The sequence below is a fragment of the Tiliqua scincoides genome, chromosome 5 (assembly GCF_035046505.1).
Source record: "Tiliqua scincoides isolate rTilSci1 chromosome 5, rTilSci1.hap2, whole genome shotgun sequence".
NCBI classification, from domain to species: domain Eukaryota; kingdom Metazoa; phylum Chordata; class Lepidosauria; order Squamata; family Scincidae; genus Tiliqua; species Tiliqua scincoides.
Genome location: NC_089825.1, coordinates 90,593,818 through 90,606,269, shown reverse-complemented (window position 1 = coordinate 90,606,269; position 12,452 = coordinate 90,593,818). Strand labels below are relative to the sequence as shown.

The 12,452-nt window shown below is 46.7% G+C and overlaps 1 pseudogene; it reads left to right on the top strand.

Moving 5' to 3' along the window:
* The first annotated feature begins 6,271 nt into the window (after positions 1 to 6,271).
* On the top strand, positions 6,272 to 6,388 carry LOC136654722 (5S ribosomal RNA; annotated as a pseudogene).
* Positions 6,389 to 12,452: the final 6,064 nt, after the last annotated feature.

Genomic DNA, 12,452 nt, shown 5'->3' with positions numbered 1-12,452 from the left:
ACCACAAAGTTAGGCCTATATTTTGTAAGACCCACAAAGCGAGGCCATTTGTCCTTATTGCCTTATTGCCTTATTCCGCATCAGTGCACGGGATGGTAGATTCCAGTTATTCCAGTTGATATGATCAATAATATTTATCCTTTTTCTTACTCTATTAACCGTCTTTCAAGTCTTAATAAATCCTTGTAGATCTGGGATTACATTACATAATCCAATCCCCGGATCAACACCTCAACAAATATTTTGTAATCCCAATTTAGAAGTGTTATCGGGCATTGTGTGAAGAGCATCAGGAGGGAGCTTCCCCTCATTCAGTGGGGTAGCTATAGGGGGTGGCATGTTAGCATTGCAGCTGCCGCAACACACCACTGGCCCTTCCCATTTGCCGCCATCAGAGCTATTCCAGGCAGCAACAGCAATGCGCATGCGTTCCTATACACTGCTGTCACTTCCCAGAATCGCTCCCATGGCCAGTGGGAGGAGCTGATTACACTGCACTTTGTGGCACCTGCAGTACATACCTTTTGTAACTATGCTACTGCTCTGATTTAGGAATACTTGTGATTCTTGCACATCCCCAAGATGCTGGGTCTTGACCTAATAAAATAAAACGCACAATCTGTAGGAGGGGATCAATGAAGACGGAAGCAAATACACTTAAACGGAAATCGACCCAGTCCAGATTTACCTCTCTGCGATTTCTTAGCAGTCATCCCCTCTTCCTGACAAAGTGGCCTATCTCTGCTTAAGATCAACCCTCTGCCAAAATATGTGAATATCTGCCGCTGTTGGATTGTCTGAAGCCTACAATTCCTTAAAGAATTTTTCACATTCTTGAACTACATCCTGGACATTAACAGTGCCTTCCCCACCTTGTTTCTGAATAGACAGAATGGCTGCCTTTTCCATTGCTTTTGAACACAGTTTGCCTGGCTTATTGCCTTTTTCATGCTGTTATTATATGCAACGTATACATTCCTTATTCGGTCTAGATGCTTCCTTTAACTGGGACGTCTTTTGAGCCATAGCCACTTTTTCATACCAGAGGAACTGAAAAACATGAGACATTAAAAAGCTACAGGAGTACATTTCATCTCCTGCTCCACACTCTGAAGTCTTACCGCACAATCCTATCCATGTTTACTCAGTAGTAAATCCCACTGTGCCCAGTAGGGCTTACTCTCAGGTGCGGGTAAGACTGCAGCCCTAGAGGGGTTGTTTTGGCATGCCAACATTCTGACTCAGAATCTAGTACAGATTTTTCTAGATTTTTTTTACCCCTGCAATGTCTTCCATTTCCCTGATTCTTCAGTTTTCTGAGCCCTCATCAAAAATTTCCATTTTATTTCTGTGACTTCCCACTGCACCTGCACTCTAATGTCCTGTTCAGTCAGCCCCACACCTCCATACATCCAAACAATGATTTCTCCATCCCTCGTGGTAAACATCTCCAGAGAGGTAGCCATGTGAATCTTTTGCTGCAAAAAATAACAAAGAAAGTTGTTGTGGCACCTTAAGGGTTGATACATTTTATTGTGGCATTGGCTTTCATGGCTTGGAGCCCCACTGCATCAGATAAGAACATAAGAACAGCCCCACTGGATCAGGCCATGGGCCCATCTAGTCCAGCTTCCTGTTCCTCACAACGGCCCACCAAATGCCCCAGGGAGCACACCAGATAACAAGAGACCTGCATTCTGGTGCCCTCCCTTGCATCTGACATAGCCCATTTCTAAAATCAGGAGGTTGCACGTACATATTGTGGCTTATAATCCGTAATGGATTTTTCCTCCAGAAATTTGTCCAATCCCCTTTTAAAGGCATCCAGGCCAGATGCCATCACCACATCCTGTGGCAAGGAGTTCCACAGACTGACCACACATGAGTAAAGAAATTTCTTTTGTCTGTCCTGGGGCCAGCCCTGAGTTAACAGGTATGTCCAAGGCTAGCCACATCAGTCACCTGCCAAAGATTTCCACGTTATTTGATGAGATAGGTGGGAGGAGCTATTGCCTGCTACCACCATCCACCACTGGTAAGCAGGGATAGTGCCGTGCAGGGCTTTGGCCCAGAATCTTCAGCAACCTGGTGCTGGCACTGAAAAGGTTATGGAATGGTAGAGACTCAGGTCCCAATCCTATCCAGTTTTCCAGCACTGGTGCAACTGCAATGCAGCCCCAAGATAAGGGAACGTTTCCATACCTTCATAGAGGAGGCCTCTATGACTCCAAGGTAATGTTTCCATACCTTCCTTCCAAGGTAATGTTTCCATACCTTGAGGAGGCCTCTATGACTGCCTCCCCACCACAGGATGCAATGCACGCCCCATTGGCATGGCCACACCGATACTGGAAAATTGGATAGGATTGGGCCCTCAGTCAAGTCAAGTCTGGAAACCTTTATTGGCATTTAAAGAAACAAATGGCAAAGGGGTACACAAAACAGTATAACAAAGCCAATGCTTGACTATATACCAAGAGTCACATCAGGAGATTAAAAGAAAAAAAGAAGAAGAAAAAAACAGAGAGAAAATGAAGATATATAGATCAAGAAGGGAATTTTAACTTAGAAACAGCGGAAAGATAGTCTGCTACAGCATTAGTGATAGCCACAGAGCTATCACTTAATAAGATAGGTAGAGGGTCAGCAGAAGGACCAGGCAAAGAAGATAGCATAGGGATCAGGAGAGTGTCACGAAGGGAATAGTGAGCTGGTCAACGAAACAAAATGTGGTCCATTGTATCCGGTTCAAGAGAACAAAAAGGGCATAGTCTGCAATCATGAGGGATCTTGGAAAATCTGCCGGAATGAACGGCTGAAGGAAAAATGTTAAATCTCGCTAACATAAACGCTCTCCTCTTAATGGGATCAGTTAACATACTAAAATAATTAAGAAAACAACCACGTGAAGGGAGAAGACCAAAAAACTGAGGGGAGCAGTTTGGGTTAAGATTAGAGAAAAGTTGAATAGATTCGAGTTCCCAAAGTTTGGCTTTAATAATTGAATGGGGCCCTCAGTCTTTGGGCGCAACTTGATAATGCAGGCTCTAGTTTATGAAAGCCTGTTCTAAAATAAATATGCTAGTGACACAAGACTCCGATGTTTTTTGATCTTTCACGCACTTCTATGAAGACCTTGCCAAAATAGGGGAGGACTGTCTGGGTCACCCCAGTCATGTCTCACAAATGGGAAGACTTGATTTGGCTAATGGGAGGTGATCACCAAAGACAGTTCACAGTTAATGCTGATTTGTGCAGCAGTTTCACAGGACAACAGGCCAGGGCTGTGAATCCTGAATCCTGAGCAAAATGGTCATTTTATTGCTTCACTACAAATCTGGATCATGACTCACCCACCCAGCTACTGCAACGCTTTGGAATTTGTGAAGAACAGACAAATCTCTTAAGAGATTTGTCTCCTCTCCTCTCACAATGCTCTAAAGGTTTGCAAAGTTTGGGCATTATAAAGCTTTAGAGTGGAAAGTAAATGTTGCATACATTGGAACCAGGTCAATTTTTTAAATCCTCACATGTTTTCCAATGGATCAAAGCCCACCATTTGTTTATAATTTGCCAATCATTAAACTAACTCATGAGGCATCACCACCTGAGTCCAATCCACTTACTCCGACCCAGAACCATGCCCCACCATGCAATTATCTGCATTTAAGTTTAGGAGCAAATCACCCTTTACGTATAACATAGTGTGGTGGGTTTGCTTTTTTGCAACACTCAGTGACTTGGGAGTTGCAAAGGGGAGCAAAACCATGGTGGTGTTAGGGGAGATTTAGTATTTTGCCCTTCTGGTTCTGCTTCTTATCCCCTCCACACATTACTTTAAAGAACAAAACGGAAAGTCTCTTGAATAATTTTTTTTCTTTAAAATAGCATGCAGGGGGACCTTTAAAATAGCATGCATGATCAGGGACCAGAACCACAGGGGGGCAAGTCCTAATGCCTCTAACTGTCCACCACATTTCTATCCCCTTTCCCAGCCTTCCCTGCTGCTATTTAAAGTATTTATGTTTAGTATATTAGACTTGATGCCAACATGGTATGTGACTGCATTTGGGAAGATCTTTAAGTACTTTTAACAGGCTACAGTGTATACACTTTTAACAATGATAGTCAATTGGGCTTACTCCTGGGTAAGTATGGATAGGATTGCAGCCTAGGATTTGTTAAATATTTTCCTGCTTGATGATGTCACTTCCGGCCATGACATCACTTCCAAGTCAATGACGTCACTTTTGGTGGGTCCCGACAGATTATCATTCTAAAAAGCAGGTCCTGGGCTAAAAAGTTTGAGAACCACTGCACTAGCCAAAATAAAATGCACTCGAATAACTTCGAGTTGGAGACTTATGTAAAACGTATAGTCTCTCTCATCATAACATCTATACCTTAGTTGTGTTCATTAACGTGACTGCAATTAATGTGAGTTCATTTCAAGGTCGACCTACAGAGCTTGCGTACTTTTTGCTTTTGTGAGTGTGTTACGAATGATCAGGAATGGCCCTTTGGAATGTATATTCCTTTTGTTTGCTTTAAGCCCCAAATGCTTTTAGCCTTTTCGTGTAGGGAAAGTGCTCCGGTATAGCTGCGTGAATTGTTATAGGAGGAAAAGAAGACGAAAAAGGGGAGGAAAGATTTGTGACGGTTTGAATGAGGGCTAATTTAGAAAAACCAGCCTTCCTCTTTTGCATATTTGTGTTTTGCAAATACAGGCTTTTCTGTGTCTCTCCCCCTTGTTACATTCTTTTCTTTCTTCTGCCTCGCCACTTTATAGCAAAGGAAAGATCTTTTGCAGAGACCTCCCTGGCCTGACTTGCCCCCTCCCTTCTCCTTCCTGGAATGTAACATGGAACCCAGCAGACAGCAGGATCTCCTCTGTCCCAGTTTTCACTCCAGAGTCACAGCTGCCACGTAAACCAGTGGCTGGAGCCTTGGAAGAGGACGGAGGCAGCTTGATGGCTTTCCCAGGCAATTTCCTAGTGGTGGCTGGGATATATATATTTTTCAGCCTGGCAAACTTGCCTTCCAAGCATAGGTTCTGGAAAGAGGATTTGGGGAGGAGGTGCTCCCTGCTCCCCACTTTTCTTGGTGTTCTGTAACCCTTCTTCTGAAGAAGGAAAGAATCAGCACCAGCAGCAAACTCTGAGGAACATAAAGAGACAATCAGAAACTGGTTCCAGCCCTGTCAAGCAATTATTTTGTGCTGGGATGCAAGCTGGCCTGGAAGCCACACCCCCTGACCTGGAAACCTCTTCTTCCCAAATGTCAGCTGTGGACTCCTGGTGGGGCCCTGGTAGTCCTGGTGGAGTCAGATCAGTCCTGGCTTCCTTCCACCACTGCCAACTCCTATGCTGAACTTTGCAGGCCCCTTTGTGAGCAGGCACCAGTGTGGTCTGGATACGTGGCGGGAGGGGGGACCTGTGTGGCCTGCCTCCCCTGAGACATTCCAGCCCCCCTTTTCATTTCTAGCATTTATTTTTAAAATATAAGCCCTTAGCAGAAAGTCAACCCCCACCCCCAAAGGGTTGAGAGAGAGGTTGTCAGTGAAGGTGCAATCAGACTATTCAATGCCACACTTTTACATGAGCCTGAGTCTTTCAACTTCACCCAAAGGACTGGGTCCCAGCAGACTTTGTGACTTCCTGGGTCCAAATTCAGTTGAAGTTGAATTCAGCACTCAAACAGAGTCCAACTATAATTCAGTTGAATTCTTTGGCATGAGGTCTAAGGGCCCAGTCCTAAGGGCACACAATACTGGTGGAATGGGAGTTGACGGAGCTAGGGAGAAAGGCAGATCAGGCCCAGGAAAGGGTGGGTTTGAAAGCAGCAGCGCCTGCCGAATCTTGACCTCCTTCCCAGTCCTGATCCACCTTCACAAGTCAACATAGACTTGTGCCAGTGATATTGAGTCGACTGCTGGGCCCACAAGGGCTTACACCAGGGCAAGGGAACAAATGTTCCTTTACCCCGAGGAGGCCTCCAAAGGCCAAAACTCTTCAGCAGGATTCAGTGGATGCCGCCTTGGCACCACTGCATTACCACAAAGGGAGTGTCAGTGGATTGGCATGTAAGTTCCATATGGCCTGGTCCTTGAACCCTTTATTCTAATCAGTTACTTAGTAAACTACAGATTCTGGACATTTGCTCTTTACTCATTACTGCTCATTGCCTCTGTTCGATGGGGCTCTTCCCCCTCCATGCATATACCATATAAAGGGGGTCCAGACTCATTAGTCCTTCACCTGATATCTGCACATCCTGCAACTGTTACCCTGCACATGCCTGATCTCGTCTGATCTCGGAAGCTAAGCAGGGTCAGGCCTGGTTAGTACTTGGATGGGAGACCACTTGGGAATCCTGGGTGCTGTAGGCTTATACCATAGTCTTTCGAGACTGAAGGTTGCCAACCATATCTATCTGATCCTATTCCAGCATCTTGACATTCAACAGCATGTCTGCAACAGGAACACATGTGTGTATATGCACGCACACATACACAGAGAGAGAGAGAGAGAGAGAGAGACACTTTGGATGGAATTTGGTTTCCGTTTCAAAACAGTTCACAATGCAGTTCTGTGTGTGTCTTCTTAGCAGTAAGTCCCACTGATTTCAGTGGGCTTTACTCTTGGGTAAGTATGCATAGGATTGCAGCCTCAGTCCCTGTCGCTCTTCATCTGGCTCTTTTCACATGTTTTCAGTGGTGTCTTTCTGCCCATCCAATTACTTCCGCCCAACTCCCCCCCCCACACACACACACCCGGTATCATTGAAGGGACAGGAGTTGATGGCACAAGTCATAAATGCCACCCAGTGTATGAAGAACAGTGGAAGGATGAGCTGGTGAGATATTCTTGCTCGTTCCCTTTGAGAGAAACATAAACATGCCTCTGATGTGAATTTCCAGCAGTCGGCAACCTGCAATTTGGTGATGGGAAAGCACTTCTAAAAATGGAACTTGTGAAGGGAAGGGAGTGCATCTTGAGTGCTTGCAGTGCTGAGCTGGAGGTCAGAATTGTTTGTCAATCTGGCATGCAGTATCTTCAGTGTCCATCTGATGACAATCAGTAATTTATTTGAATTTTATTTCAGTATTTATCTGAAATAAAATACCTATGAAATACATTTCTCTGCTGTTGACAGAGCACTCAAGGCGGTTTAGTCTAAACCAGGGGTGTCCAAAGTTTTTGGCAGGAGGGCCACATTGTCTCTCTGAAAACAGGGAAAAAACAGGGAAAAAAGAATTAATTTACATTGAAAATTTGAATAAATTTACATAAGTTTACATAAATGAATATATTAAAGATGAACTTATATGAATGAATGAAGGTGTTGCAATAGCTCAAGGCCTATAAAAGGCCTTGCACAAAGCACGACCAGCCTTTCCTTTGCTGCTGCTACTGCATCACAGAAGTGAAACAGCAAGCAGTGGAGGGAGCCCTCATCCCACAGCTAACGTGAGAGGTCAAACAGTCGCCCTCACGCTGAGAGCAGTTGCGTCGGGCCAATGTGGGCTCCAACGAAATTCTAGTGGGCCAGAAGCTCATTGAAGACTGGGGGCTCCCTGAGGGCCACATTGAGAGGCCTTGAGGGCCTCAAGTGGCCCCAGGGCCGGGGTTTGGGCACCCCTGGTCTAAACGACCATTTTTCAATGGGTTTTTACAAATATATTCTGTGAATCACAGAATCTTCAGTCACCAGGTGTTGCCTTCACAGTGCAGTTATCTCCTCTGGCTGTGTCCCATCGAGCTTCAGGGCCCAATCCAAAGCTATGCGTGCTGGCCCAGTACCGACGCACACTGTCGCGGTAAGGCACACCTGCAGTAGTCAGCACCAGTCTAAGCACTGGAGCTGGTTCAGCACAAGCCTGAGCTGGGCCAGCACCAGTTGGAGGCCAGTCGGATGCTGCCCAGCACTCCAGGTGTGTGCCTGGCAGTGGAAAGTTGGGGCTGGGAGGAAGGCATTTGGGGGCAGGAGAGGGTGGATGGAAGGCATGGTGGGGGAGGGAGTTGGCCAGGAGGGGGGACAGAGATGGCGGCAGGCCCTGCCGCCATATCCTATTCCCCCTCCCGGCCTGGGAGACTCGACACAGGTCTCCTCAAATCTGCACCCGCAGAATAGCTGTTTTGGTGTCGCTGCAGCCCTGGGTGCTGGGAAGCTCAGGATTGGGCTGTCAGTAGGCAATCGTAAATCAAACCTGGCCAAGTCCTTAAGATTATTCTCCATTCTCTGCGGGCTGGCCTCACTCTCACACTTTTCTCACTGTGTGGCTCAACAGTGACTCCACCCTGCCACAACAGGTACTGCAACCACAGCCTCTGCCCTAGATGGATGACAGGGGGACAACAGGGGAAGAGTCTGGGTAAGACAGAAACAACTGATAGTTGGTTTGGATGGTATCAGTTCATCGTGAGGAACAAGAGCAAATCTTCCCTTCCACCACCTGGCATGCCTCTATTGCAGACACCTTGTTCCCCACTTCTGATGGAGAGAGAGAGGTGCACCATCATCCCTTCCAGAAAAATCCATCACATGCATTGGTGACCAGATGCACATCATGTTGCACTTCCACATCACATGGGATCTCCCCAGCTTGATTGGGATGGGTTTGTTTTTCTAGCCACAGAAGTGCAGTAGTAATTCCTCATTCGTTCCTCAGAGTATTCAGATGTCTTTCCTCAAGGCCACGCTTCTGTTGTGGGGAAATGATTTGCTTTTCAGCATTCAGATAGAGTATTCTGGTGCTGGAAAATGTTTTCCCCCAGCTAGTCCATCAACTGCGTAGAATGTAGTGGTGGGAAGACTGTTTTGACATTCTGTGTGATGTCATTTGACATTCTGTGAATGAAACCATAGCTCCCTGGTGCCTTCCCTTCTGCCTTTGCCATTTGGTGAACTCCTCACAGTCTCTTCTTATTTTTAAAACAGCCTTGAGAGGTTCAGCACTGTTCTGACATGCCACACAAGTTCTGTCATGTTTACAGAGCCCGAGAAAAGTGTGGTAGCCACCGGAAGAGCTCCATATCTCTTCAGAGCAGTACCATACTATTTTCCTAGCCTGTTTCACTGCTACAAAAAGACTCTGGCTCAAGCTTCTCTCCTGTGTACCTCTCATGTGCACAGTTTCTCCCTAAATAAATGTAGCATTCTCCTGTGTACATGTGGATGCATGCATCCATCCCCTATGGACCAGGAATAGTGTAACTGACTAAGGGCGCAATCCTAACCCCTTAGGTCAGTGCTTTCCAGCACTGACATAAGGGCAATGCAGCTCTGAGGTAAGGGAACAAACATTCCCTTACTTTGAGGAGGCCTCCATGAGTGTCACCCAACTGCAGGATGCAGCACACGCCCCATTGGCACTGCTATGCCAGTGCTGGAAAGCACTGACAGAAGGGGTTAGGATTGCGCCCTAACAGTGCAATCCTAACTTGCACTGGAACAGGCAGGCTGGCGGGCCGGCGCTATATCCAGAGCAAGTTTGGGGCTGCCTGAAGCTCGGCCCAGGGCAAGGGGAAAAAATTCCCCTTATCCTGGGGAAAGTCACAGTGGCCCCAATGGGATCAACTCTGGATCTGCGTGAATCTACTCAGATCTGTGCCCCTAAAGAGGTGGCATAGATCTGAGCATAATGGAGCAGCCTGAAGCCACTTTGTGCCCGTGGGAACAAGGCTCGTATCTGGCATAACTACCAGGTCCTGGCCCTGCCTCCTAGTTACCACCCACCCTCCGATGTGTCCACGGGCCCAACTGCCACCTGCCCTCCCCCGCCCTGAAACGTCTCCTCCCCGCCCTCCCAACTCCCCCCAACCCCCATGCTGGCCGAGCTCAGCCAGGGAAACTCACTGCTGCTGTCGCAGAGGCTGAATCTGGCCTCCGCAGGCTGGCAGGAGGTGCAAACATGCTTTACTGCATGTTTGCAACCCTTCCGAGCCAGTACTAGGGTGCTCTTAGGATTGCTCCCTGAATAACAAATCAAGAAGTTACACGATTGAACCTTACTTCTGTCCTGAACTCAGGGGTGTAGTGGAAAGGAAGTGGAGCTTTGGGACTTTTCCTAAAGGGGAAGCAATGATGTCATCAGCGGGAGTGTTTAGGTGTTGCCTTTGAGACATTTTTCAAAGGATCTTAGCCAAGAAGAAGCTTCAGGCTCAACAGGAGGCAAACTGAGAAATTTGCCTAGGGGCATGCATTAATGTATAGGCCAGCACTTCCCAATCTTCAGCGTTCCGTGACACCTCCGCATGCTGCAAATGGCTCCCAGAAACAACTGGTGGGTTTGGAGACCACACAGGACACTGTAAAGGATGGTAAGTTACTCAGAATGATCAGAAGGGCCCTAAAACACAACAAACTAAAGCCATCATAGAAAAACAGCCCTTTTCAGCACTCTGCAGTTCCAATGCAAACCTATACAGACATACTTTAGAAAGTCTTCCACTATCTGGAAAGGAAGGGGCAACATGAAAATCCCAGGGGAAGGATTTCCAGTGCCTGGTTGGCAACCTTCAGTCTCGAAAGACTATGGTATAAGCCTACAGCACCTGGTATTCCCATGCGGTCTCCCATCCAAATACTAACCAGGCCTGACCCTGCTTAGCTTCCAAGATCAGACAAGATCAGGGATGTGCAGGGACCAAGTAGACCTGGTTTTTCTCATGCTAACCAAACAAGCAACTACAAGTGTCAGCATTAAAAGGGAGAATTTTAAAAAAACAAAACAAAATAGTGACTTTAAGCATGTGCAGAATGCCTTCTCCAAGACATGAAACAACCATAAGTTGTCTTTATTGATGTAGAGTTAAGGAGATGTTCAGAATGAAAGTCATGTCAAGCTTAATCTCTCCTTTTAGAAGGTAGAAAGCCGCTAAACACCGACCAGCTTTCTCTCTGTCACATCTTGGAAAATTTGGAATGAGAATGGACACTATGGTGAGGTATGGACTCCTGGAAGGCATAGAAGCAGTAGCTTGCGTTCACTGCACTTACATTCGTAATGGATTTACCTATCAGGAATCTGCATAAAAGGGAGGAATGAGTTGGGAGAGCCTCCAAGTTTCTTTTTTCTTTTTCTCAACATCTGTGCTAATTCCTTTGGTCTCTGCCAGAATCCACTGTTTGTATGTTGCAGGGTGGGAGACTGAGCCAAGCACAGAAAAGAGAAAGCAAAAGAATGTTCATTTCCTGGCAACTTCCCTGAGGAGGACCATTGCGATCCCTCCATCACACAAGCGAGTGGGAGGTGGAAGAGAGACATAAGAACATAAGAACAGCCCCACTGGATCAGGCCATAGGCCTATCTAGTCCAGCTTCCTGTATCTCACAGCAGCCCACCAAATGCCCCAGGGAACACACCAGATAACAAGAGACCTGCATCCTGGTGCCCTCCCTTGCATCTGGCATTCTGACATAGCCCATTTCTAAAAACAGGAGGTTGCACATACGCATCACGGCTTGTAACCCGCAATGGATTTTTCCTCCAGAAACTTGTCCAATCCCCTTTTAAAGGTGTCCAAACCAGATGCCATCACCACATCCTGTGGCAAGGAGTTCCACAGACCAACCACACACTGAGTAAAGAAATATTTTCTTTGGTCTATCCTAAGTCTCCCAACACTCAATTTTAGTGGATGTCCCCTGGTTCTGGTGTTATGTGAGAGTGTAAAGAGCATCTCTCTAACCACTCGGATGAACGGTTATAGCAGATTCTGCCACGCTGGGGTGAAAGATGCTGTTTGCGGAAGCTGGTCTCAGGCTGCAACTGTATTCCCAGAGTGATTGAGGAGATCTGTGGAGGACTTACCTGGAAAACAACAAAAGGGAGATGTTTATGGTCCTTCTTCAGGTGTGAAGTCCCCCCTTCCCCCCACACACACTAATGGCCAACCCTGCATTAGGAAAATTAGTATTGCCATGATGGGCAATTGATAGATATGCAATGATAGGCATGATAGGCAATTGCCATGATAGAAAATTGATATTGCCATGCAGGTTTACATTTCTTCATTTTCCTGTCTGACCTGTCCACCTGCTACCACAGGCATTTTCACTGTTTTCTTCTCAAGGCACAAAGACAGCTATGGTCTTCTCTCTGGTCTTTGCCTCTTGTGATGTCACTTCCTTTTTTCAGGAGACTCTTCTGGGTCCTGCCCTAGGGTAACACTGTCCCTAGGGTAACTGTCTGTAGTATCAACTGTCCCTCTGTTTGTTCCCAGCACTGACCCTTTGCTGCTCCTATTGGCTTTAGCATACAGTTTCAATGCAGTGGTAGTCAGGGGCGGAGGGTCTGAGGAATGCTCCAGGTGACAACACTGCCACCTCCGCCTGCCCTCTGCTGCTGTTCTGCAGGCAGGCAAAACCCCTTACCATGTCCATAGGTGCTCTGAAAGCCTTCTGAGCCTCTAGATGCCTTTAAACAGTACTTAGTGTCTTCATCGGAA